Raw genomic sequence first — 27,243 nt, forward strand, 5'->3', positions numbered from 1 at the left:
TTCTATATTGCTCAAGGTTCAGTTCCAAAAGGGCCTGGGTGATTCCAAAGATGCCTTTTTATCAGGTCCAGTTAATACTGAGGGAAGAGCTGACTCAGGCAGTATCCCACGTGAGTGCAACAAAGGCAGAATCTGACATTCACACATGATACCCGTTCCAACTTTGCACCCCAATAAGAGCAGTACAGCCACAGAATATTTAATATTTTCTCTAATCCCATTTGCTAAACTTGCAGCATAACTCTCATGGTCATTACCCACCACCACAGCATCTCTGTACCATTCGGGTTTGTTTACTTTTGATCTTTCAGATGTTTTCTCTCTGTCCTCCACGAGAATCTCTGTATAATGAGGGAGTGTTTTCAGTAATTCAGAAACCCTTTGCACACCGTTCCCAGATCATTTCAAGGCAAAAGGCCCCCGATCCTCCACTTAGGACAGGGTGAAGAGATCTCGCCTATCATTAATATTTTTCAAATCTCTGGCTTTAACTGGACAAGATGAATTCAGCCCTTTGTTTCAGTACTTTCCATTCTAAATCACAGTCCTCCTATCGGATTTGAATTCTTCTAGGCTGGGACATAGTGGCATATTTGAGGAGCATTTTACAGAGATACTGTAGGACCCACGGCAGCTTTCTTATCTCCCAAGAATCTATAATGTCTTATCAGCTCAATGATTTCATCCAGATCAATTTTCTCTTCTTTACCCTATTTTTCAACAGCCAGTTCAACATGCCCCAGCTAAGCCAGATACCAGTCCCTCTCCTTGCTTTCCTTTCTTTCACTTTTCTTTCTTTCCCAGAGTGCCACCTTCTTTTTGGGTAGCATAGATCTTCCCCCCCATCGTTTAGCCCCACGTAAGGCCACTGAACTAGCAGATCTGTTGCTGTCTTCTGCGTATATTCTTACCCTCTCCTCTCTGCCCCCTGCTCCAACGGCACGGTTACTTACATGCTTTTACACCCATCGCAGTCTGTGTCAGTGGCACTAAACTACGTGTGTGTCTCTGATTATCATGCAGCCAATCTTGACTTGCTTACCCCGTTTACTGTTTTGAAAGTAGTGATCCATCTGCTGGTCAAGGAGAATGTAGGGAGATCACCTCTGTCAGGGGAAGCCTGCAGAAAGCTCACTCCACCCATTTCAACACGTAAGTTACTGAAGCTTTGGAAAGTGTATTTTCACCACTCAGGGATCAGTCATGACCCAAGTACCTCCTTTAACTGAGAATGCATGCTGGCAGGAACTTGTCAGGCTCGTGCTTGTATTTCTCCACAAAATGTCCCGACTCTTAACAGAACAGCCTCTCACATCTGTCACTTGGGTTGTGATTGACTACAATGTCTTTACTACATCAAGAAAAAAACTCTTACTTCTCCTTCCTTTGTTCTAGTGTCTTCCTAAGATGCCTAGATTTTACCAAGAGTGCTAGTAGCAACCAGGAAACAGTGTGCCTTTTTTCACTTTCTGCTTGCATTCTTTGTCTCTTCACGTAGCCAGTTTCCCCAGATCTGAGTCTATTACGTCCAAATCCCATTGTTAAGACGTTCCCCGACACTTTGACTGAAGTTTTTTGCTACTGCATGCCGAGAATCCACAAGTTACTATCCCAGGCTCATCAGGTTGTCTAAACCTTCCATTTTCTTTTTGAAAATGCATGCCATACTGACTTACAGGTCTGTCCGTTCATCACGCCACATCTGCTGATCTGTGCTACCACAAAGGGTTGGATTGTCAAATTAGACGGAGGAAAGACCTTGTTCTTAGCCAGCAACAAGAGCTGCTAATGACTCAAAGGATCTAGGTGAACATCAAGACATTCTTCCCCCAGGGAGCTCAAAACCTCAAACGCAGTTCCTCACAACATCTGTGTTCTCCCACGTTGGTTCACATGTTTGACTTGGGTTTAAGTGTGAAGTGTATGAGTAACAGATGCAGAAGATGCAGAAGATGCAGAAGTATCCATCATAAAAGCTAGCCATTTCAGTTCTAGAACATTTCTGTTTTGCGGTGCACTAGTTACATAGTTTATGTGACTCCTCCATCCCAGCCATCTGTGGGCCATCGACCACACATTCCAGGTTGATCCATATACAACAGGCAAGGTAGACGGCCCAAGTACATCTTACTAAAATATGTCATAGGTAAAGATTCCTGGTGTTTTTCCACTGGTGCATTCTATGAGTCATGCTTACAAAGAGGTCTGGCCAAAATCATGCCACCCTCCCTCACTTTCCCAGTGCTCAAAAGAGAAAGAATGGCTTACAAGCCTGATGTTACTTCTTTTTTTACCTGAATTTCTTATTTCATTTCCTAGTATTTCCTTCCTATTACTGGATGCCAGGAGTCAAAAGAATTTGTTTCAACAGTTTTAAATGTCTTTATCAAGAATCACTTGGACCTTCTAAACTGAGGTCCCCATCATTTGGACAATTTCTGAATTAGATTATAATTTCCTTTAGAATCACTGTCAATTTTTTTTACAAGTAGTTTATAAATGAAAACCCCTGATTTAATATGAGGTCCTGCCATTTATGCCTCAGTGAATAAATAAATGAGACTGTTTGCAGTGGTCAGCCTTCTTTTTCAGATCAAATGTATTATGTTAAAATTCATTAAAAGGTTTAATTGTTTCAAAAAAACGCTTCTTCAGTTAATAGCCTGGTTCTAACTAATAGGTCATAAACTCAGAATTAGTTGAAATCTGAATCAACTACAGCTTATTATGGCAGTGTTTTTACTGACTTCAATCTTTGACATTCAGTTGCTTTATGAACATCTCACTCCCCATTCAGTGTGCTGCAAAGTGGTGGAATTTCTAAATTCTTTAGTAGTTTTTCAGAGTACCTTGTGGCAAAACACTGGGCCCATGAAATGCATTCTAAACAAAACAAGACAATAAAAGAAACCAGTTGATATCAAATAAACCTGTGAAACTTATGATACACACTTCATGGGTTCAAAGAACACAACTGCATGTAAAAGACTCTGAAAACCTTAATTTTCCTCAACTCTTTTGACGATGACTCATTTTGAACAAGAAAGATGTTTCAGCATCTTCCAGAATTAGTATCCAGTGTGACAGCTTTCGGGATTGACTTCAAGCCCCTGATTCTAGCAGTCAAGGCAACCTGACTCTCCAAACTCATCCAGATGACCATTCGCTCTTGCTAAATTGTCTTCTCATTGCTTCCTGATGGCACCATTCAGAGTCTTTCCTCTCCATCCTGCCTCACGTTGTTTGTTGCTACAATATGCTCCTCCCTGCCTTTCTCCTTTTGACCTTTGATTCTTTCCTCATGGTTCAGGCCATCCTCCTCTGTCAGAGCTCTTTTTTAAAATATATATTCATATATATTTTTTTTATTGAAGAATAGTCAGTTTACAATGTTGTGTCAGTTTCTGGTGTACAGCACAGTGCTTCAGTCATACATGAACATACATATATTAGTCAGAGCTCTTGATCTGTCTGCTTCTTATGGTTGCCTACTTGTGCCACTCCTTGACTTGTTTTGCTCTTGAATTCATTTCTCTCTTTTTTTTCTTGGCTCTGTTCTATTTTGGGAGATGCCACGTTTCCGGGCTTCATTTCCAGGTCCCCGTATGATCTGGCTTCTGACTGTTTTCAGCCAGTTAAAGGCCCTGCTATAAGACTGGAGGGCAAGGGGGAAAAGGCGGGTCCATGGTGTATCTGCTTCTTTGGGGTGGCTCTGGCCACTTCTTCTGGGCAACATGGACCCTTTCCCTTGATGATGACATGTAGGATTGGTAAAAGCTTCTTGGAATTGCTAATTTTGGGGTTGAGGCTTCTCATTTATTCCATTACTTGTATCATAATCCCCTGTATGAAATTCGCTCTGATTAAAGACTTGGAGTGATTTTTCTGTTTTCACCTTAGTACCTTAGTTGATACACCATCAAGCATTGATTGAATTGCATTCAAGTATTATCATGCTCTACTTTTCCATTATTTTAAAAAAATGTTTATCATCTGTTTCTATCATCGACTTTCAACACTATATTGCCCATGACCAAGAACTATATGTGATACAAATTCAGGGTGTAGAGTGATGTTTTGGGATATTTGCAATTTGAATGGCTGACAATTATAACCAAATATTGCAATGTGAGGCTGAAAGAGGTCAAAATATTTTTAGCAATTCTGATAAATTTTTCAATCATTTTACCTTACTATATAATACGCATCGGGTCCTTTGTTTTTTACATTGCCTTATGCTTACACACTTCTAATCTTGCCTTCTGTGTCCAGACATCTATCCTATTTCAAGTTAGTGGTCACTTATCCCTTCAGAAAATTAGTTAATAAATTAATTCTCACATCAAATTACCTTAGAAGACCATAAGGGATGCTCTCATTTTGTCTAATCATTTCCAAGGATGTTGGCTCATTTGCTCGACTTGATGAATGACTGGCATTAATCTCTACAAGATTAATTATTTTCTGTACAATACAGAGAGTATAAACAGAAGACTAGAGGGAAAGCCCACAGCAAAAACAGGAAAGATAAGCCTCACTTTTAGAACCTAGTAAGCAACTAATTACTGGAAAAAGCACAGCTTATTTCAGGCTTCTCATCTCTCTTTTAACTTATCTATTTCCCCTCCCCATCTTTTTTTTTTTCACTCTTTAGAGACCAGTGCATCTACCACCTGAAATAGCAATAGCAGGTCTTAAATTCACACAAAAAAGGAAGCCTTCGTAAATCTGTACATGCAATTTAGATAAATCGTATTTCCTCAATGCATTCATGAAAATTTATCAGCTTCTCTGTTCTTTGTCAATGACGGACTTACAATTCGTTTTAATGGGGCATATTTTTCTTCCGTTCGCCAGGGCATGTTTTGGGTGAAATGAGGACCATCACCATAGGAAAAATTAACTTGATCACTCAGTGGTTTGAGAAGCCTGATCTCAAGTTTATTCCCCAAAACTGACAGATTTTTTCATTGCGTCGCCACTAGGTGGCAGCAGCAATGTAAAAGCACGGCGGCTTCTAACTTCCGCAAGTGACAAAGTTGTAGAGGTTTCTTTGGGGTTTTTTTGCTTATTTTGTTTTGCCTCCTTGGAAAAAAGTACAAAGACGAAAACTTGAATTACTTATAAGATGAACGGCTAAAAAACCCTTTTGGTTGGTGTGTTGGCTGCTTTTGTGAACACGGATGCAAACTGAGCTGAGATTAAATCAGGGAATCTCACTGAATTGATGCTACAGACACTGAAGGAGCTAGAAAAAAGTAAGTATCATCTCAGTTTTCGTCATCGAGACCAACCTGGGCTTGGGATTTAACATTCCGGCTCTCATATATCCAGGAAACTGGCAAGCAAATCCCTCTACTTTTTTCTGTACAGGAAAGTTCCGTGTTGTTGGAGTTACTATGTGGATTACAGTACTTCCCATAATATTCAAAACATCCTAAAGTGTTTTAGAAACTAATTAAAAAGCTAGATGGCATACTAATACTAAACAGATTTATTTTAATGAAATGGGACTTATGAAAAATATATACAAAGAGGAAATCGAAAAGATAGAAGGTTTTTGCATACATAGTAATGTTATTTTTTTATTATGCGACTGCACATACTTTCTAAATAAATCTACAGAATATATTTAAACATCAAAAGATTCTACAAGGATAAGAATCACAAACAACAAATTTAGTTAAACCAAGCTGTGCTATAAATACCTTGTGCCTTTTTTCTGTATAAAAATGTACTTAGCAAACAATGAGACATACAGTTTATTTTATGCGCTAGATATTTTGTTTTATGTCTCCATAGCAAAGTGGTTTGGGATTTGTTGGAATCATTTTGCTGTAACTCTGATTGAATATTGAGAATACACACACACACACACACACACACACACACACACACACACACACGTTGCCCGATGTTGTGGTTCAAGAGGGCTAAACTTGCAAAATTTTCTCCATATTTCTATGCAGAACTGGAAGAGAAATGTACAGTGGAAGTACTAATTGTGCCACAGTTTCCCAAAGGCTATGTTATAAAGCGCTGTGGTTTGATGAGAGGCTTCCTTACCGTTGTGTTTCATAGAATATACAAATCAGCATGATGTAATTGTGAGAATAGATAGGGACACTGAGTTCTCGTCCAAACCATCAAATAACCTCTGTTCAGTTTCTTCTTTCTGAAAATAAAGGTACTCTATGGTAAGCATAGTTTTGTGGGGTCCAAGTGAAAATACTAAGATTCAGTGTGCATGAGGTTCAGCTCCATATTCTTATTTTTAATGAGCTCTCCATGTGGATAGGATAGGACAGATTCAGGCACCACAGCTAAGAAAATCTGATCCATGTCTTCTGGGCTTACGCAAGTGGGTCAGGTTGACCTACACCTCTTCATTCTTTAGGAGGGTAAAGATAGAATACTGACTACTGGCGCATTGTCCACATGATACTTCACTGAGTTACGCTGGAACCCAGTGTGTCCTATAGCAGTGTAAATATTTCTTGTCTACCCCTGGAACACCTTCATTCTTTCCTCCTCCTAAAAAGTATTATAGGTATGAGGAATATAAGGAACAGCAGAGAAATATTTTTTAGAGATGAATATTTAAGTAAAATATCAGCCTTTGATTTCATTTAGGTTTATATCATCTAAAAAGCAAGCACAGCCAAAACGTGGTTGTGGGGAGGAGGGTATAGCTCATTTGGTAGAGTGTGTGCTTAGCATGCATGAGGTTGTGGGTTCAATCCCCAGTACCCCCATTAAGAAAAAAAGTAAAAAAAAAAACCTAATTACCCACCCCCCAAATAAATACATAAAAAATAAAACTCATCTCAAAAAGAATAACCAAGAAGAAAGTGGTGGTTGCTTTCATTCTGTAGTTTTCTTTAGTAAATAGGTTGCAAATTGAGTAGCAAATATTTTTTTCCCAACTAAATGTATTCTAATTACATTTAATTAATATAAAATTCCCCTTTGAGGTGTCTAACATTTAAATACATTGCCATCACCTTAACATTTTTATTAAAAACTAGAGGCAGAGAGAAAGAGAGAGGCACATTGGCAGAGGCTTTGAAATTGGCATACACGGACCAGCCATGGAAAAACAAGTCGTTTTCTTGATGGGTGTGAAACTCACATGGGTACTCATTACCTTGCACATATATCCCTCAATCCTTAATGAAGAGTGCAATATACTTAAGCAGCAGGAGATACTTTTGATATCTATGCTACTTAAGGCAAAGTTGAATTAGCATCGGTGGGCTGACCTATAGAGATGGAAACCTAACCCAAATTAGGCCAAACTCTTTGAAGAGCTATGGAAATGAAAATGCTAAAACATCATGAGAGAGGTGGATTTTATTGCCTTGCTCCACTCATCTCTACTTGTTCTACGTGGATTTAAAGAAATAGCAAAGATTAAAAAATAAAAGCAGCTTAATAACAGACCATTGCAGTGCATGGTTTGCTCTCAGGGGCGCAGAAGCGCCCGCTATGTGCATGCACTCAGTGTGCAACGTGAAATGGAGGAGAGACGTGGGGGCACACAGTAGACATACGCATTATTGTCAGGGCTGCCTTTGAAGCAACAGATACGAGTTTTGAAGGTACTGGGGAGATTGTAATGGCATCAATCACTGTACTGAGAGAGAGTCACACATTCCAAGTCTTGTAAAACTCTAGAAATATTCCCCTAATAGATTTTCAATTTAAAAGAAAGAATATTAATAAACCAAGGGCCTGGAAGGCACAGAAAGGTACTTCAGCCGTAAACAGTTCTTACTTCTGAGTCACAAGTGCATAGTTCCTTTATGCTTAGTGATGCTGACCTGCCTCTAGGAGTCTCAGGTATAGACGTGGAGGAAGGAAAGATGTAAGATGGGTGAACTACCTCAAAGTTTTAGGCTGGAATGACTGTAACAAACATTGCTATGCCAGAGGAAAAACACAAAGCATATATGAAGACTATGAATAAAAATCTACATGCATATTTGGCATATATAAGAAAAATCTTACACTGGCTCCATGTATAGCCTTTGAATTTAAAAAAAAAAATAGGGGAAAACTACTTTAATTTGAAATTTATAAATAGCGATGTTCATTCTAGGTACCGCCGTCTTGATGATACATCTTCCCTATGCTGGTCTCTCTATAAGAAAATCCTGGATTTCCTGAATTTGCAACTTTATGACTAGAAGATAATTTGTTGGGAGGGATGAAATCCACATGGTATAATAAGAATTTCATGCATTTCATCTCACACATATTTATTAAACAAACTGTAAATGATAGTGCCTGAGTTTGGGTACCAGTCTCTGTTTCCTTTCCACTGAACGTAGCCAATGTGGTTAAATACAGTTTTCCCTGACATCCCCTTGCGGTAAGATTTAATAGGGGTACTTTAAAAAATGGCGTCTCTACAGATCTGGCGAAGTAGAATCTTCAGGGTAGGCGTCTGGAAAACTATATATTTAGCAAGTGCATCAGGCAATGTTTATCTTCAAAAATTTGGAAAGTCCTGGCTAAGGGAACCTGTTCATAAAGAGTCTCAGGCCTTTTTCTTTACTGCAATTTTGTTTACATCCTGCCTGGCTGATAGTAGCTAAATGCTCTACCCTATCCTTCTTCCTAATTCAGGAATATCAACATTGTACGTAACACTGGTGGAATGCTATGCCTTGCTCCTACTTTGGAGGAATATGAGGAGCCCAGCGACTCTTACCTGAAGCCACATACCTGCAGACCCTGTGGGTTTCAGGCTGAACAAATGGATGCCTCTCGTGTGTTCACCCAAGCCCATCGCACAATACACTATGCTCAACTTGAACTTGTCCTTAGAATGGATAAATTGGCTTCCATAGAAGGCTGACCTTTTGCTTAATGATGATGGGAAATGCTGCAGAGCTGCAGCTCCAGGGGACTTTCATTTAAGTGCTGTGTGCCTCCGACGACATTTACCTGCTACGCTGATCATTTCTTCATGAAGGGAGGGGACGTTTTAATAGTCTCCTACCAGATAGAGTTCTAACTGAGTTCCCTCACTGAATAGAAAAATGGAAAATTTCTACAGTTGTAGATTCTGTCTTTTGCATAAAGACAAGTCTCCTACTTGTACTAAATATGCTTCTTCTGCTAAATGTACTTGGCCCATTCTCTTCCTTTTGTCATTAGAAACCAAACCAAAACAAAAACAGAAATAAAACAATTCTATTCATTCTCACTGTGACAGATGTCTCTGTTAAAGCTCTTATCGGAGCTGGAATATCTTTATCGTCTCACTTTATCTCGACTTGGCACAATCACAGTTCTATATGGTGTGCGTGTTTATTTAGCTATTGTCAATCTTAACCACAAGCTTTTAATCCATATGATGCTAGAAACTATGTCCTTATTACATACTTTTATAGCTCCACTGTCTTACAGGTTCAGGCACATGAAAATAGAATTTTAAAAATGTTAGAACTATAAAATGTTTTTCCAAGTGTCGTGAGCTCTGCTAAGTGCTTTACATGAATTAACTCATTTAATCCTAAAAACAATCCTATAAAATCATTACTACTACTATGCTCTTTGCTCTTTTTTTTTTTTTACTGATAAAAAAACAGAGGAGCAGAGATGTTAAATGAATTGTTCAAAGTCATGTAACTGCCATGGGGGTCAAGTCCAGTTTGAAATTTATGTCGTCTGACAGCAGAAACATTTACTGAAAACCTGAATGAATGAATGAAATATATGGAATTCTCTTTTCACCGCCAAAGATGAAATTGGTCCACATCTCATAAGAAATTACATCTGATGCTTTTCTTCAGATGCAGTACATGTTATTAAATTTAATGCTTCCCTTACACGTGTAATACTGGTTTATGTATTACTATTATCTAATTACCATCTAGTTTTAGATATACATAATGATCTGTCTTATAAAAAGAAATGATTTAAAAAAAACCCTAATACCGGAATGCCAATCCTATATAACCTCTGAGATCTATTAATTGTTTTTTGCTGATTGTACAGCTAATGATCTCTCAGTAATTCCTCATGATTCCCATAAAGTTACATTAGTCAGGAGAGGAAGCGTTTTTAGATGTCTTAAACCCAACTGACTACTCTGTATTAATTCAAGCTGTTTTAAGAAATATGTATGTCATTGTATTTTTTTTTTCCTATTCTCCCACAAGGTAGTTATAAATAACCAAAATTGGCATAAGATGGCTTCTAGTTGGTAATTCTGGATTATGTGAGCAACCATTATTTTACATTTTCAGGGTTTTTAAGATAATTTTTGCAAGAAGAAAAATTCCAGCTTAATTTCTCTTTTATACTAGAAGATAGAACCAGTGGCTAATTATCTTCTCAAAATTCCCTGGAAAATATCAAAATTTTCAGTTATTAATCTGCATAACCTTAGATGCTTAAAGCATAAGGCCACATAACTCTGAACAAATTTTAATCTAAAAAGCATGTTAAGGATTCATTTAGTGTACACATACATTTTAGTCCAGTTTCTGAAACCAAATTATTTAAATAATTTTAGAACAAGTCTAATTATAAGCTGCTCCTAATGGAGTGAACTGAATACAGATTGAGATGGCTAACCAAATCAATTTTTTATATCACCTACACTAGTGAAATTCATCAAATAATTTCCTCATCAAATAATTTCCAAGTCTCTATTTGATTTCCTGCTATATTTACCTAAAATAGAATTTTTCACTAAATTTTTAAATTGTTTCTCCTTTCTTCTTTTCTTGGTTTAGCTTAGGACATTGCACACTACTCATGAGACTAAGATGGAATAAGATTTGTGTTAAGATGGCTGCATAGTAGAATCTTCATATACAAGGGGTACCCGTCTCAGATTTAAGTACTTCCAGGAGACCTGAGGTCCACAGCCTGAAATACATAGTAATTTTGCTGAAGCAGGTAAATCGCGAGTGTTCAGGCTGACACTCAGAAGTGAGGACAGCAAACCACACAGCACCTTGAGCGCACGGTAGTTTTTCAACCCTTCCTATCCTGCACGGAAAGAACTTTCCTAGAGATGTATCTTGATGACGTCAAGAGTCTAATAAATTAAAAAAAAAAATTGTGATGATGATCCCTTTCTAAATAGCTTGGGGGGAAAAAGTGATTTCAGAGTTTTTCCTAGGATTCAAGTGGTGAATTTATAATTATGTCGAAACACTGAGCACGCTTGATGCAATAAACAAACAGCCCACAAAACGACGGCCTGGCCACTCATTTCGGCTGCACTCTGGCAACGGCTGCACGTTTAAGCTTTGCTGACTTGCCATGAAAAATCGTATAAGCAGCTGGTTCTCTGAAAATCTTGCCCTGATGAGCTCTCCAGGACGTTTAGTATGACCAAGCACTTTGTCAGCACCACACTCTGAGAGGGAATAGACGGCCTGCCACGCAAACTTGTCAGAACAAACAGAATGCAGCGGGACAGCCGGGCTTAGCTATAAGGAGGGAGCTTGACAACAGGAGGAACACGGTGCGCTTTATTTTTCCCAGCTTCATAAGGCATAGCTGTAGGCCATCTTTCCATGACACATCAACTTCTGGCACCAGGGAAATAACATGTATGCGTTTAAAGAGATGTCATGATTTGACTTACAGAGCTGAAAAAACTCGCGTTGTTAAGAATCTGGGGCGGGGAGAAAGGGCGCAGTATCACTTAGCATCGCTCACAGTCCTGCTCTCATTTGTTTCAGGAAGAGGGTCTTGGTGAGGCCGGCAGCCCGGAAGAAAATCACTTTAAGGAACACATCGTAACGAGCATCGTGCTGTCCAGGCTGACTGCCGGCTCTGTTCTGTCCCTCGACACAGCCCAACAGCCACTCTAATCAAGTACTTCCACCTACTTTTCCCAAATTTCCCTCTTGTTTTACCCACGGAGCCCACCGACACTACTTCTTTTTCTTCTGTTACTCTAATGATTCGCCTTATTTTCATTTGTCTTCTTTCCTTTCATGTTTTCCTTGAGATTCTCTCCTCTCACTCTGTACACCTGTCCGTTTTCTCATTACCCTGTGACGGTGCTTTTTGCTCCCAATCAAACTGCCACTTATCTAATTAAACATCTAGCAAATTAGAGCACCTGTACGTCTGTGCGTGCCTTCAATTGAACTGAGTTTAGGAAGCAATACATTTTTTTCTTTAAACATATTTTACAGCAAACATAAACAAATGTAATAACCATTAATTCCTCCAGCACTGGCAGAGTATGTGGCAGTTATTATTCTTAATACTGAGGGATATCAAAGTGGACTCAGTTTCCGTGCTCAGGAATATTACATTCAGGTGGGAGGCGCAGACAAGGAACACATCAATACAAAATGTAACATCAGTAGTAATAAGTGGTATCACTGTGACCAGGGTCCTCCTTTAGGTAGGGGTAATCATGCCAGACGTCTCTGAGGAGGCGACATTCGAAAAGAATGAAATACGCAGCTTTGTGAATGTCTAGGACAAGAACATTAAAAGGGAGCATTCTAGGGGTTTTCGCAGGGTGGTAGGGAGAGTAACACGGCTGGGTCCAAGGAAAAGAGGAAACTGTGCAATAGGAAAGACATTGAAAATGTAATCAGACATCAGATCACGTAGGGCCCTGAAAGATACGGTTTTGGATTTGATTACAAATGAGATGAGAGATGAAGGGTAGGTTTAGATCAGGGGATTAACAGGATCTCTCTTTTATTATAAAATGATCATTCTGGATGCTAAAATGAGACAAAGGAGAAGTGGGGAAGCAGGGCCATCAGTCGGGAGGCTGTGGGAGTGGTTCGGGCGATAGGTGATCCCATTGGTTCTGGGCTGGTGACTCATCCATGTGCAGGTGAGGTCAAGATTCCAGGCTGATTCTGAAGGAGCTGCTGCAAGAACTGGCTAATGGATCTCAGGGAGAGTGTGTGAGAATGAGAAAATGAAGCTTAATCCAAGTTTTTAGGTCTGAGCAAAAGAAAATACGGAATTGCTACTTAATAAAAATATGAGAATTGGGTAGAGGAGGCTTGGGATGAAATATCAGGAGCTTGGATCATATTAAGTATGAAATATCAATAAAATGTTTTAGGTGAGCCGTCACGTGGGCCATAGGATATACAAGTTTGCTTTTCAGAGAGCGGTTAGGTAACCACTGGCTGTTAACTAGTCCATTTCTCCCCGAGCATGAAAAACATAAACCCCTAATTTGTCCGTAGAGAAACACATAGGTCTTTCTAAACAATCTTGCAAATTCTTACTACTTATTTTTACATATACATACACAAGAAGAGATTTTTTCCAACTGTTTCCTTAAAGTATTTTCTCATCCTACCCGATACAACGAAAGCATTTTAATCTTACACAACCAGGTCATTCTCACTAGCAATATTGGTGCCTTCTCACATCTTTCTCTCCAAAATGTGTGTCTACATGTACAAACAAAACTTGTATGATTAAAATAGTCAACTGCTGAAAATTTGATGAAGGAAATCAGAATTTGCCCTGGGACTCCATTTATTTATCTTGGTGAAATACTTCAGTTCTGAGGATTAAATGAATTGCTGAGGGTACAGGAGGATCATGGGCTGGGAATTTGCAAGTTTGACTTCTTGGGTTCTTGGTTTTATCTTTAATAATTAGATGGAAAGAGTCACCACCTTCCTAGTGTGCAGTTTTCCTTTCTGTAAATTGGGTATAATAATATCTACTATCTCACATTCTTCATATCCCCCAAATATCTCAAAAATAATAAAGTAATAAAATCAATGAAACAAAAAATTTAAACGGCATGATGTGTCTTATTAACCGTGTCACGATTAAATACAGACGGAGGATGCATTCTCGTTTTCTAAAATAACATTTCAGAAAAATGTTAAAACGAACTTATGAATCTTTCCAGTAGCTCGCTCTTTCCCTAAGGAAGAACAGGTAGCATCTACCTCTTGATTCCTTATCATGTGTCATTCGTTGCATGAGCTATTTGGAAAATGTAGGTTGAATAAATAGAGTTCTTCCCATTAAGGAGTTAACGATTTAGGAATTTAAATGACTTAGCTCTGTGCACACACAATGGCAGTACAACAATATGAGGAAAATGCCACAAAGTGGGACAAGAGAGAAACACCAGAGAAGAAAAAGCAATTTAATATCCTCCCTGCACCAGCCTATAATTCAGAAGAAACCAAATAAAAACATCATCCAAAATAATGTCTAATAGGCAATCACTTTCCTTCCAGAAGCATGAGATCGGATTACCATCTCTTTAACTTATATGAAGATAAATGCGGTCTACGGCCATAAAATTGCCTGAATGTTTGAAGAATCCATCCACATTATTCAACGATATTGCATTCTGCAGTAGTAGATTCCATAGGTTGATTGTGCACTTGTTATACCACTTTAGTTTATTTGCTCCATATTTACTAGCCTTCAACTCTAAGTATCCTTTTCCTCGCTTATTACTGCAACATGGTAATAGGCAGAATTGATTCATCTGCAGTCATCATTCATTTTAAAATGCTGGTCTTTTTGGCTGTATTGACTTATGTTTTCTCCTTTGTTATAAAAATGAACCACTGTTATACCCTTGGCTAAATTTCACAGTCTGGCTAGAGTCCTCTGAATGAAGGTCTCATATTTAGGGGGATATAATTGAAATAAAAACACATCCGCCCCGCACCACCCAATGCAGTAGTTTTGCTTGCCTTCAATTCGTCTGAACATGTGAAAAACATCTAGAAAATTATCCTGTTGTTTGGTTGTTGAATACAATGTGAGCTGGTGTTATTTTTTGATCAACAGTAATTAGTCCCCAGAAAATGTCTACGTAATTTAATAAGGTTCAAAAATACAACAAATCTATTAAGTTTAGTATGAGAGCTGTCTTGAAAATCAATTAGGAAATATTTATATTAACTTTTTTTTGTTCTACACTCACTTATTCTCTTTATAAAATTATACTGGATGCTCAGAGGCAGCAAAACTCAGTGTTTACAAGCCAAGGGTTTGGTTTCTTACTACAGATGTGAAGTTGGGCAGAATATTTAAACCATACCCAGATTCTCTACTTTCAAAATGAAGACAATAGTAACATCTACTTACTGGTGTGTGGTGAGTATCGCATGATTTATTACAAGTAAAGTGATTTGGGGAGGGTCCTAATATATGTTAGTGGTATTTAATACTGCTAAAGAAAAGGCTCTTTGCTGGGCATTGTGAGAATACAATGGTAAGGTTAAAGAAAATATATTAATCCACTTAATTTCCAGTTAAGTTATCTTAGCAAAAATGTAACAAAAAAAAGTTTATATTTCAGATATTGAGATATACTCTATATGCTAAATTAAGAGTTGGATTTAAGAATCAGAAGTAAATGTTGAAAATATACATTACAGCTCATTAAAAGATACTTCATTTTGAAATGTAAAAAAAAAATACAGGAAAGTTTAAAAGGAAAGGTCTTCAATTATTAAACTATGCACTATTTTCAAAGAATCTGCTAAACATATTTTTTCACTTCTATGCAAGTTGTCTAACCTGACATTATAAACGGAAAGCTAAAATACAACTTTAAGAATAACTAAAAGTTATCTTCAGCTTTGTTCCTTAGGTGAGATTTAATTGCATTTGGCCAAGTCCTGTGCACTTTTTAATTAATAGGCTTTTATAAGTTAAAACCGCCTCCCATTTTAGATTTGAATTGCCAACATACTTGCAGGTTTTCCTCTTGTATGACACACTGTATTTTTCCTTCTACTTCAACTGTTTTAACTATCTTTCTTACTTGACTTTTACTCTTGAACACTTACCTTAGAGGGTGTTCCCTTCAGAAGGTCTTTTCCTAAATACATAATTTGGTTTAGGTGTTCTTTACCTGTTTTACTCTGACATTTTAATTAGTAATCTATTTACCAATTACATTACAATTGTATTATGTTTGTGCCCCTAATGGAATACAAACACCTTTAATGCCCAGATTGTGATTATTTCTCATTTATTTTTTCCACATACTACCTAGCAAGGCAGCAGATCGAGGAATAAACGTTTCTGTTTTTGAACGGAACTAACTATTTTCTTACTTTAATATTGCATTTGAGAAGTGAATCCAAAATGAAGTCTGAACCTGAACAATTAGCCCAGTTTTTATATATTTTTTTCTGTTCTGAGCATAAATTCTAAGAAGCTGATAATAGATAAATAAAAATCTGTTTAGAGTTATTTTCATCCAACACTTGAGTGTCTCTTCAAAGTTACAGTTTGGTTGTTCAATTGAGGCATTCTCTTCTTTCTTCCCTACATAATCTCACTATTGAAAGATGGATGTTTTAAGCATTAACTTGTACTGAAGTTGTTTTAAAATATGTGCTATCGGGAGCATCTGAAAACATACTGCACTGACATTTTTGTGGCCCTTGAAAACTCCATCTGTGTTTGATATTCAGTATGTGATATTGTTACTCTAGGTAGCTGTTGTGATAAACAAAGGGAGTGTCTGCTGTAGAGGGTCCCCCCAGGGGACCTCGGATGTTACTGTGGTTCCCTTATGTCACCTAGAGCCTCAGTGCTGAATCTCTCCATTCTCTAGGAAAACATTAAATATTAGAACTTCTGCTATTTAACCTATAGTGATGACTTCATTCCTATGGAACATGTTGTTAACAGTAGCATTTACATTACTCTGATCGGGTTGCGTGGTGATAACTTTTTCGTGGGTGGAATATGTGAGTCCTCAGATGTTCTTACGTAGAACAAGAAGACGGAGGCAGAAGTTAAATTTGGAAGGAGTCTGAGCAGCACATCTCTTTGTCTCTTATTTTAAAAATTTCAAATGCTGGTGAAGAGTATCCAATTAACTTTTTTTTTTCCGTATTAATGGTATTCCTAGCACAGTGCAAACACACATAACACTCTGGAAACATCTGTTGAAAGACAATGAATGACTAGGAATAACCTTTGAGAAACTTCTGCGAAGCCTTCAGAAATAGTCACATACCTAGGAAATGTATTGATTCACATAATGAACGACAATAATTGGATGTAAAAATAACCATTTAGAGACATCACAGCACACTGTATGGACAAGCAGAAGCTCTCCTGTTTGATGTATGACTTTCTGTCATATTTAACTTCTCTGGGCCTCAGTTTCCTAACATGTGAAAAACAAGGTTGCGTATAATAAAAAGCCATTGTATTATGAAGATTCATTTAAACAAGATGTGATTTTATGATGATCTATCACTTTTCTTGATTAGAATTTATGTCTAGGGGAAGAAAAGTTTTATATATGTGCAGCAGGCAGAAATTTAAATCCATTAAATCCAAAAGATTAAACTGGATGAAGGAAGTATGAATGAAAAAGAATACATATGCCATGAAGATGGGACTAACACAGCTTTTCCACTAAAATAAAGCTATTTTTCAGTGTGTTTATGGCCAAGAATGTCTCTCTAACCAAATGCAGTGAGAATAGAAGCAAATGCTGATTTTATATTCTCATTCTTTTTATGTGCTCCATGAAATTTTATCTGTATTTTTAAAAATTTGGCTTTCAAATTTTTATTTTCTTGCTGTTCTATTTATGTATTTTAAACCTTTTTGTTTGTTTGTTTGGTACAAATCGCTATAGCATTTTCTCTGTAGAAACCTAATTGTATAGTCAATCAACCAATTATTCATGAGTGATTATATCTATAATTACTTACATCATCTATCCATGTCTATTACTTATCTATCTCTACATACCATCTATCTATCTAAGCTGTCTAATTATCTATATCACTGCTAAATGGCAAAAAAAAAACAAAAAACAAAAAACAAAAAAAGGCTTTAAGCTAAATTTCACAAAGAAAATACTGCTTGCTTACTTTTTTTTCTTTTAATTTTTCTAATTGGGGTACCACTGTTTTGATTTTTTTTTAACTAATGCTGATTGGAGAACCAAATATCTCAGAAGAATAAAAACAGGTGGATTTGATGAAAGACTATATAATGAAAAGACAGACCTTCATATCCCTGACTCCATATTCAGTTTCAAGTGCTTACTAATATTCTAATCGCCTACCCATGTGGAGATGTACATTTGTTTACTCAAGAAATTAAAGCAAAGCAGACCTGGACTTTGGGGACAACCAACACTTCAGCAGATGGATGGGGTACGTCTCTATAAATAAAGAGGGGGGATCTCTGATTTCAAAAACAAAACAAAACCAGGGGAATCAGTGACAGTAAGATGCTTGTGCCCTTTCCCACCTTGGCTTCTGGAAGAATTCTTCTCAGAAAGTTACCGAAGTGGGAAAAAAAAATACAGGTACTAAAATTTTGGAATCCTCCAATGATACACAACAGCATAAAAAATTCACAACGTGATTCTAATGCTGCTTAATGTGTCTCCCTTAATTATGGATAGGTAGCTAGGATGATTCAAAAACAAATAAGCAATATATAGAAATTTAAAGGGAATAAATATGCCGTGAGAGAATAAAAATTCCAGAATACATTCATTTTTAAAGTATTACAAAGTGTAATTTAAAGAGAAAAACTGAGTAGAGTCTAGCATATTAAACATAATTATCAAAAGAATCAATGAAATTTTAAAAATTAATTATAAAGTAGAAAAAGTTCTCACAAAGAAGGATGAAAATATAAACAGTTGAAAACAGGATAAAATAAAGTAGAAAAATAAAGGATCACTACAGGAACACCAACAGTCAGTTAATACAATTTCCAGAAGAACAGAGAAAATGAACAGGATAAAATAATGAAAGACATAATATTAAAAAGTTTGTAGAATTATGATCATAAATTTCTAGATTAAAAGTTCCCACCAAATGCCTGGAGCAATAAATAAAATTTAAAATCTTGAAAAAAAAATGTAAAAGCATGCATCGTCTTTACAATTCGAGCACCAAGAACAAGGGAAAGACTTTAAAAGCTTACATAGAGAAAAACAAATAGAATGAGTAATGTGCAAAAAAAGAGTAGAAAAGTAAATCGGCATTAGAATTTTTTTTAACAGCAACGCGGCAACTCAGACTACAAAGGAGCAATGCCTTAAAATTTCTATAGGGAAATAATTTCAAGCATAGAATTGTCTACCCAGTTAAATATCAATCTCAAGGTTATTCCTTGCCACCAATATATACTGAAACATTCTGCAGTCCTCGAGATGAATAAGCAATTGTTCTCCATATCTGGAACTGTAATTTTACACTGGTGTTAGGCTAAGATCCGACCCTGGTTATTTGTCTAGAGCAGTGTTTCTCACACCTTGGGGTGAATCAGAACCACCTGTGGGACTTGATGAAGCGGACTGGTAGGCCCCCCACGGTTTCTGATTCAGTACGTCTAGGTCTTTATTTCTAACCACTTCCCAGATAATAATGATACTGCTGATTTTGATCTATGTTCCTAAGAACCACTTATCTGCAGTCAGTGAGGATGGGTGGGATAGATCCTGAGGAGGCAGATCATCACTTTTTAAAGGCATTCAGCTCAAGTGGATGGTCTCCAGGTGACAGAAGGACGCTCTCTTCTAAAAAGTGGGTGAGGACCACTTTTATCTGACTATAGCGTTACAGGGTCAAGGTTCTTCCACACATCCACCGAAAGGAGTTCCAGGATATAGACCAACGGAATTAAAATATCTTAGAAGGTTGCTGATTTTTAGTTTATTTTAATTTAAAAAATCACGAAGAGGCTCCTAGGTAAAAGTGACAAACGGAAACGAGACATTGAAAAAATACACTTGTATCGTCTGTCTACCAAAACTCTATTAAAACTCCACTAAAAATGACAGTAAAGGACATATTCAAAGAGATTAACTAATAAGGACAAGGTGAGGACTGTAAGAAAAAAAATGAACTTTTAGGTTAAGAAAAGCAAATGGTTGAAGGTAACGACTTTAAAAGACTCATGAAAGCAGAATTCTGAGCTCGTAGAGCAGAAAATTGAGCCCTGATCCGATTATACCGCAGAACGCACACAGGCTTACGTTTTGGTGGCCTAGTCACCACTGGAAACAGTGGTGAAAACTAAGCTAAAGGAAGAGGATTTCTTGGAATCTGTTTAAGAAGTTAGATCTAGCCACCTCCCTCTCAGACTATCGCAGTGTCAATCACTCACCAGAGGGTGGCGCACATGAGTCACAAGGGCAAGAATCCCACGCGGAAATCAAGATGACTATACTCATGTTTACATACTGAATGGTGAGCCCACCATAGTCGTCTTACACCGGACATCTGAGGATGTTCCGCTGTTGAACACATCCTACTACATGAAAAAGCCTAAAGGTAATAACACGGACGGTTTCCAGTAAAGAAATGTGCAGCTGGGTATCAAACCAAAAGCACACAATCAAAAATATTGTCCTACATTCTCAGTTTCCAATCATCGTTATAAAGACCAAGGATCACAAAACACCTGATGGGGTTTCTAAGAAACGGAATGAATTAACATTTAGAGAACAATTACAACAGCAGCCATTCTTAAAAATAACATTGATTTCATCAGGTAACTCAGAGTTAATATTATACGTATTTAAAACGAATATTAGGAGGTAAAGGATTTTTGAAAATTAAAAACATGATAGCAGATGTGAAAAATATGATAGGAAATTTGGTAGATGATGTTGAGTAAATGTCCCAGAATTTTAGAGTTAAATCAGAGAAAGAAGAATGAGAGGAAAAATGAGAGAACTATTAAAAGCATCTAATATTTCAATAATTGCATTTCCAGAGAAAGAAAGAAAAATACTGGAGGGGAGGAAATTAATGAGAACTTCAAAATTTTTAGTAGAATCAAAAAAATCTAAGTTTCTAAATTAAAAGGGCCTACTAAAGGCACAGAACAATGGTTGAAAATCGGCCAACTCCAAGGGGAAATAGTATTGCAGAATTTCATAACATTGGGGGGAAAGAAAAGATGCTGTGAGATGGCAAAAAAAAAAAAAATCTTACATTAAAGCATGATGGACACTGGTGAGTAGTTACACGGCAATGGAAATGAGGCAATAGAGGACAACAATTTCACAACTTTTGAATTTTTAAAGTTAAAACATCAATCTAATATGAGACAGCATTATTATTTTTCAAACATTCCAGTTCTCAAAAAAAAAAAAAAAAAAAGAAAAGATTTCCCAGGTTTCTTTTCTCTGAGAACAAGGGAAGAATGTGCTTCACCTAAGTGAGACAGTATCAACAAAGAGTAACAAGATGGGCTAAACAGACACACAGCTCAAGAGAGGAATTAAAATAATGGTGCAGAAGATGAAGAAGCAGGGAGATTCCATGACGGGGAATCGTGCAGCAGGTGTAGAGCCGGGTCAGCGCAGACAGGAGCAATTCAGACCCGTCTGGGAGATATCCACAAACGGGTCCATGTTTCAAGAAGAGCTGCTGAGTACTGATGTATTGAGAGCTAGACAATTAAAAGAAATTAAGCATTGCCTTAATGAAAATACCGAGAAAAAATAAGGGAGTGGGAGTAGATAATTTTTAATTCTGAAGTGGGGTAAAATAAAAGCATCCAGGAGAGAAAATGTAATTACAGCGTAGTGCTTATCTCTGGTAAGAATAGTGTTTACAAGTTCAAACACCGTGAACGCTGGCTGTTTGCCTAACTAGTAGACCCTCTGTTACTCGTCTGTAACCAGTTCTCCTCTTCCTCTGGGCAGGAAGAGCTACACTTCGCTGGCTCCTCGTAGTTAGGCAAGATCTTAGCGTTTAAGTTCCAGCTGGTGGGCTGTTGGAGCAAGTTACCAATGTCATTTTGGTTTGAAGACTTCTAATTGTCTGTATGAGTCCCTTTAGCACTCTTTTCCCTTGCTGCATTGGCTGAAGAGGACACATTTTCCGAAGGCTACAACTATTGAATTATGAAGCCTCCTTCAGCCTTAACTGTTGAGACACTGTCTTCATGACAGTGGTCCTGGAGAGTGTCCCAGACCAGCATTGGGCTTTGCTAGAACAAAAATTAGAACTTTTTTCTTTGAAGCCATGGAGATATTAAAGTCGTTTGTTACTGTAGCCTAATCTGGCCGAACATAACTGACAAACCCAAAATTATGTTGCATGAGAACAACAGTGAAATAGAGATCAAGAAAGTTAAATATCCACTTCCATAGTGAAGGGTCAAAGGAAGATGGCTAAAACTGAGACATAAAAAGCACCAGCATAAACACGTTATTTAGATATGTGGAGGTAAGTTCCAAAAGATACAGTCAAAATGTAAGCAGTCCTCACTCTGCAGATTTCTAGTGCACACATTTCATTAAGCACAGTTGAAGGACACCAGTTCCCCAAGACATGGTTCAAATTTGTTATCATGGTATGTAAGTTGTGAGTAACTGCATGGTCTAAAAATCCCACTTCCTGCTCTTCGGTACACAAACAACAATGTAAATCATAGACGTGCACCCTGATCAGTGACCAGTCATACCACAACTTTCAAACGCTGTTGGTGGCTGGTTCCTGCACACCTGTTATTCAGCTTACACACACACACAAAGTGCATCGTTGTCTTACCCTCCTGTCTTTTGATGACAAACCCTTGTGATATTTTACAAGAATGAATAATCGAACAGGTGGTTGCCTAACCAAGATGAAAAAGCACAAGTAAACAGAAAGTGGTAAGACTGGAAATGAACTTTGTATCAACATAAATGAATTCTAGAAAAACAGCTGACTGTGTGAATGTTGCCACTGCTGTTGTTTGAGGAACTAGATATGCAGCCATAGGAACTTAGCAAAAGACAATTTATTGGCATAAACAGGAATCTGGCTGCGACAAAAAGAATGACTCAGAGGAAGCGATGCTGGCAAAACCTTCACGTTAAAGGAACTCTTGGAGATATTTCACAATATTCAAAGCATGAAGGGTGAACTGCTCAAAGTTGACCAAGTTTAGAAAGGAGAATGACATAAATCAACTATACTGTAACAAAAAAAAAAAAAGAGGAAAAAAAAAGAGAATGACAATTCAGAAAGGCATTGGAAAGACACTCATTCTGTATCGTATGTTTTACAAGCTAGAAAGCACTGTTCCAAATACTCTTGATGCGTTTAAACAAAATTCCATTTTCCATGTTTCTAATGTTTTAAATTACAATGTTGTAAGTAAATATTAGTTTTACTCTTTTTCATTTTCCTATATACTTACAACAGACAGCAGACGCCTCTAGTATCTTGACAGTTTTAAAGACCACAGAAGAATCATTATTTTCCCATTGCTTATTAAGATGACTTTAAATAATTTAATCCTTGCACAGTCTTTTTGGCTGTCCAGCACTGCCGTGCTGTATGTGGACTGCCTCTCATTAAAAATTATTCCTTCTAGGAATTGTGATATTAGCCAGTAAAAGGGGGTGAGGACTGCACTTCGTAACAAGTGATTCTTTATCCTAGTAGTATGCACACTTTTGATAACAAATTCTAAATGAGAAAAATACACAAAATTATTTTTTCACAATTATAATGAAAATTTAATTGTAACATACTCTTTGGACAACAGAGACGAAAGGAGCTTCTATAAGCAATACTTCCTGAATGAATGTATCCGTTATTCATCAGTGTCATAGAAGGAATTTCAGTTTTCTTTTGAGGTTTCTCTACTGTGACTCATTTCATAAATACGATAACAGTAATCATAATGGCTAATATTTATTGAATATTTTGTATGTGCCAAATAATAAGATATGAACTCCATGTGTGTTATTCCGTGTGATCCTTGCCACGACTCTATGAGGTAGATAATATTATTATATTGAACTTTTCAAACTGGAAATCAATGATTTCAACTTACCCAAAGTCACAGAGCAATTTTGCAGGAGAGCCAGGATTTGAAACTAAGAAATCTACCTTCAGAACACTTGCTATTAATCTTTTAGGTTACGATCTCGTGCAATTGCCCCTGAGCATGGCAATGATGGCTGTTGTGAAGTGCTCAACTATATGACAGCAACAGCAATAACAAGAAAAAAAAGAGAATCACACATGGATGGTTAAATCTGTCAATATACTTAAAATATTCATTCAGTAGATCATCCATTTCACTTCATTTATGAAACCCGAGAGTCCCTGAGGGGTCTTTCAACTCAGCCTAATAATGTTATTTATTTCAGTTTATACTAAAGATGAATTCTTTTGAGGAAAAGTCCCCCAGTCTGATTTCTGTCCTTCTCAGTTTGTTTTCCAGTCTAAACATCAGCAAATAAAGTAGGAAGGTAGAAATGTGGGTGATTCTCAATGAAAACTCAAATTCTCTAACGTTTGTCGCTTAGAAGTAATTTATAACGTAGATGGTATAGTAATGTTTTGGAAGAAAAAAAATGAGATTTGTGTTTCTTAAATCTAGAAATGCATTCAAATGGTAAGAAGATGGTTAGTCATAAAGATTTTTTGTCTATATCCAAAATCTAAAGAATCAAAAACTCCAGGGATGATGAATCAAGGAATTTTTGTTTTTATCAAACTGTATGGGTAACTCCTGGTAACTTTTAAGACTTGGTCTGAAGGCTACCATTTTGAAAATCTGGGAATCGTGCTGAACACCCATGACTACTTTGTTTCATAAATTTCAAAAGCACTTTCTAACACATAATTTTAGGACGCCTCACCTTACCTATGGAAAAATAGAGACCCTGTGGAAGACAGCCTTACTCATCAACCCAGAAAAAAATAGTCTGACATATGGAGTTTAATCAATCTATTAGTTACTTAGATTTTTCTTATTAGATGGTCATAAAAATCATTAAATATGGAGGAAGGAAACTTGCACATGATGTGAATTTTTGGGGTGCTGTTTTCTAAATAATATTTAATCCTTTTGGTTTATAAGACGGAGGCCTCTAGGTTTTTGTTATAAAGATGGTGGATTAGCTTTTAAGAAAAAGTTGTTATTTTAAAACTACAATGTTAAAATAAAATGTCAGGAAGAAATATAGTTATCAACTAACTAATTCGCAAGTTCTATCAGGAAAAGAAATACCCAGAATCAAAAGTGTGTGTATATTAACAACTTTGCATATCCATACCTATATTAATATTTATATCTACATCTATTTTATATGTGTAAAATATACTAGGTTATATAATTAGTTTTTAAGTTTAGGCAAAGTAATAGAAAAATGGTAAAAGAAGGATGAAGATATTGTATTTCCTAATTAAATAAAATATTTTAAAATGTCATAAACTTTTCAACTTCTTTCAGAACTGGCTGTCTTACAAAACAAGTGATTTAAAGTTGTATTAAAAAACCCAGTAAGACCTTAGGAAGAAATCTTGATTGAGTAGACACTGTTTAAAGCGTTTGGTGTCTAGAATCTAGACAAGGAAGTGATGGGCAAAAAACTGCCACTGTCAGCACATATAGTTTCAGATTGTTACCATTTAATGGCAAATAAAGAAATTAATGTATGATCATTAGCTTCCTAGGACTTTGAATAAACTGAAATAATATTGTTATGAAGAGAACCATACTCATTTGAAATTAATTTTCAAAAATATTTCCCTCAAAGTAATTTTGACATATTCACCCACATGGACTTATTACAGTTTCATTGCTGTTTTCCAAACCTGCACCTCAGCTTTAACATATTATTATGCCAATTTCACCATTTGGGAAGAAAAAAATACTTGAATTTTTTAATCGGCTGTGTATTTCTAGTCTAGACCTGGCTATATTGAATAAAGACACACACGTTTTAAAGTTATATTGCGAAGCAGAATTTTAATCAAGAAGCTTCTTGCGATGTTACCCATCCATCCAAGAATTGGTTAAATTATTATTTGCCTGTTTTTCTTCTCATAAGTGTTGTAGTAAAATAAAATTTGGTGAGAAAATATGTGTTCTAATAATATTAAGCTTGTATAATTGCCCTAGGCTGACTATTTAAACTTTTTGTCTTAGTTACTAGGTTTACTGGTAGTAACAATGATGGTAACGGATTAAAAATAGCATAATTACAATTATTCAGTGTTTCCAAGATAAAAAAAAATGAGACGTAAGACATTCATGTTATTTACGGTTACAGTTAAACTTTTGGTATATGTGGTTATTAGGTCACCAGAACACTTAATAAAGAAAGGGTACCTTTAAAAACTATAGTAGCTAACTTTTATTGGCACTATTTTTGTTTCTCATTTATTCTCAAAACTTTTGTGTGAATTTGTTACGCTAATTATCATAATTTTGCAATCAAGTAAAGAGAGGCACAGAGAGCTTAAGTAACTTGCCCAAAGTTGCATGATTGACAACTATCTGAGCCAGAACCCAGTGCCCAGGCAGTCTGCCTTCAAGACCCTTGCTAACCTAACATACTGTGTATAAAGTTATATATAAGTATTGTGCAATACATTTATGTACGTATGTTTGTAAATATTTGTGCTTTAAATAACAAAAATATTTTTACTACAATAAAATATTTTTTTTATTTCAAATAGGTTAGAAAATAGAAAACACTGAGCTGCAATTACTTATCCAAGAAACCTTTGGAGGGAATGAAACATATTCTTGCCAGAAGGGATTTCTCAAGGATCTATGCTTATTAGAGTAGCCATCATTATTTTTAACTCAGTATTATGCAGTCACAGTATAGTGAATGTTAGTTATGCAAACAAAATACCATTTCATGATAGGAAATAAATTGTGTTTTTGAATTTCAAAGCTCAAAGGAAAAAAAATACTCTTTATCCAATTACTAAGCCGTAGCAAGTCAGAGAGTTCTGATATTTCAGTTCAGATTTTTTTTCATCCTTCAGGAAATGGCCACCAAAATGGGACAAACTACTTTGGTGTTGGAGCACAACAGAATGTTATGCTCCAATGAAAACTTGCTTTTAGATTCATTAGCAAGTGCAGAGATAATTTATGGTTAAAAAATATCTATACAAAGGATTTAGGTGGCCATTTTCAGATCCTGCACCTTTTAATTATTCTTAACAACTAAATTATGTCTTATTGCCAATTAGTCAGAATGGAAAGGGTTTGTACTTATGAACTGGGATATACCCCCAATTCCCCATCCCCCAAATTCTTAAAATTATACTAAATGTGTTTAATTTCTCCTTATTTAAGAAAGTGATTCACTGATACCACAACAGCATTAATAGTCATCATTATAGGAAATGATCTAGATATGTACTGATCACTTAATTTACTCTAAATATGTATTTATTATGAATAAATTTCTAACGCCCATTTGCCATGCAGTTCAAAAATCATGGATTTTGAAATCAGAATGATTGGATATAAATTTTTTATTTCACT

Source organism: Camelus ferus, chromosome 34 (assembly GCF_009834535.1).
Source record: "Camelus ferus isolate YT-003-E chromosome 34, BCGSAC_Cfer_1.0, whole genome shotgun sequence".
Taxonomy (NCBI): Eukaryota; Metazoa; Chordata; class Mammalia; order Artiodactyla; family Camelidae; genus Camelus; species Camelus ferus.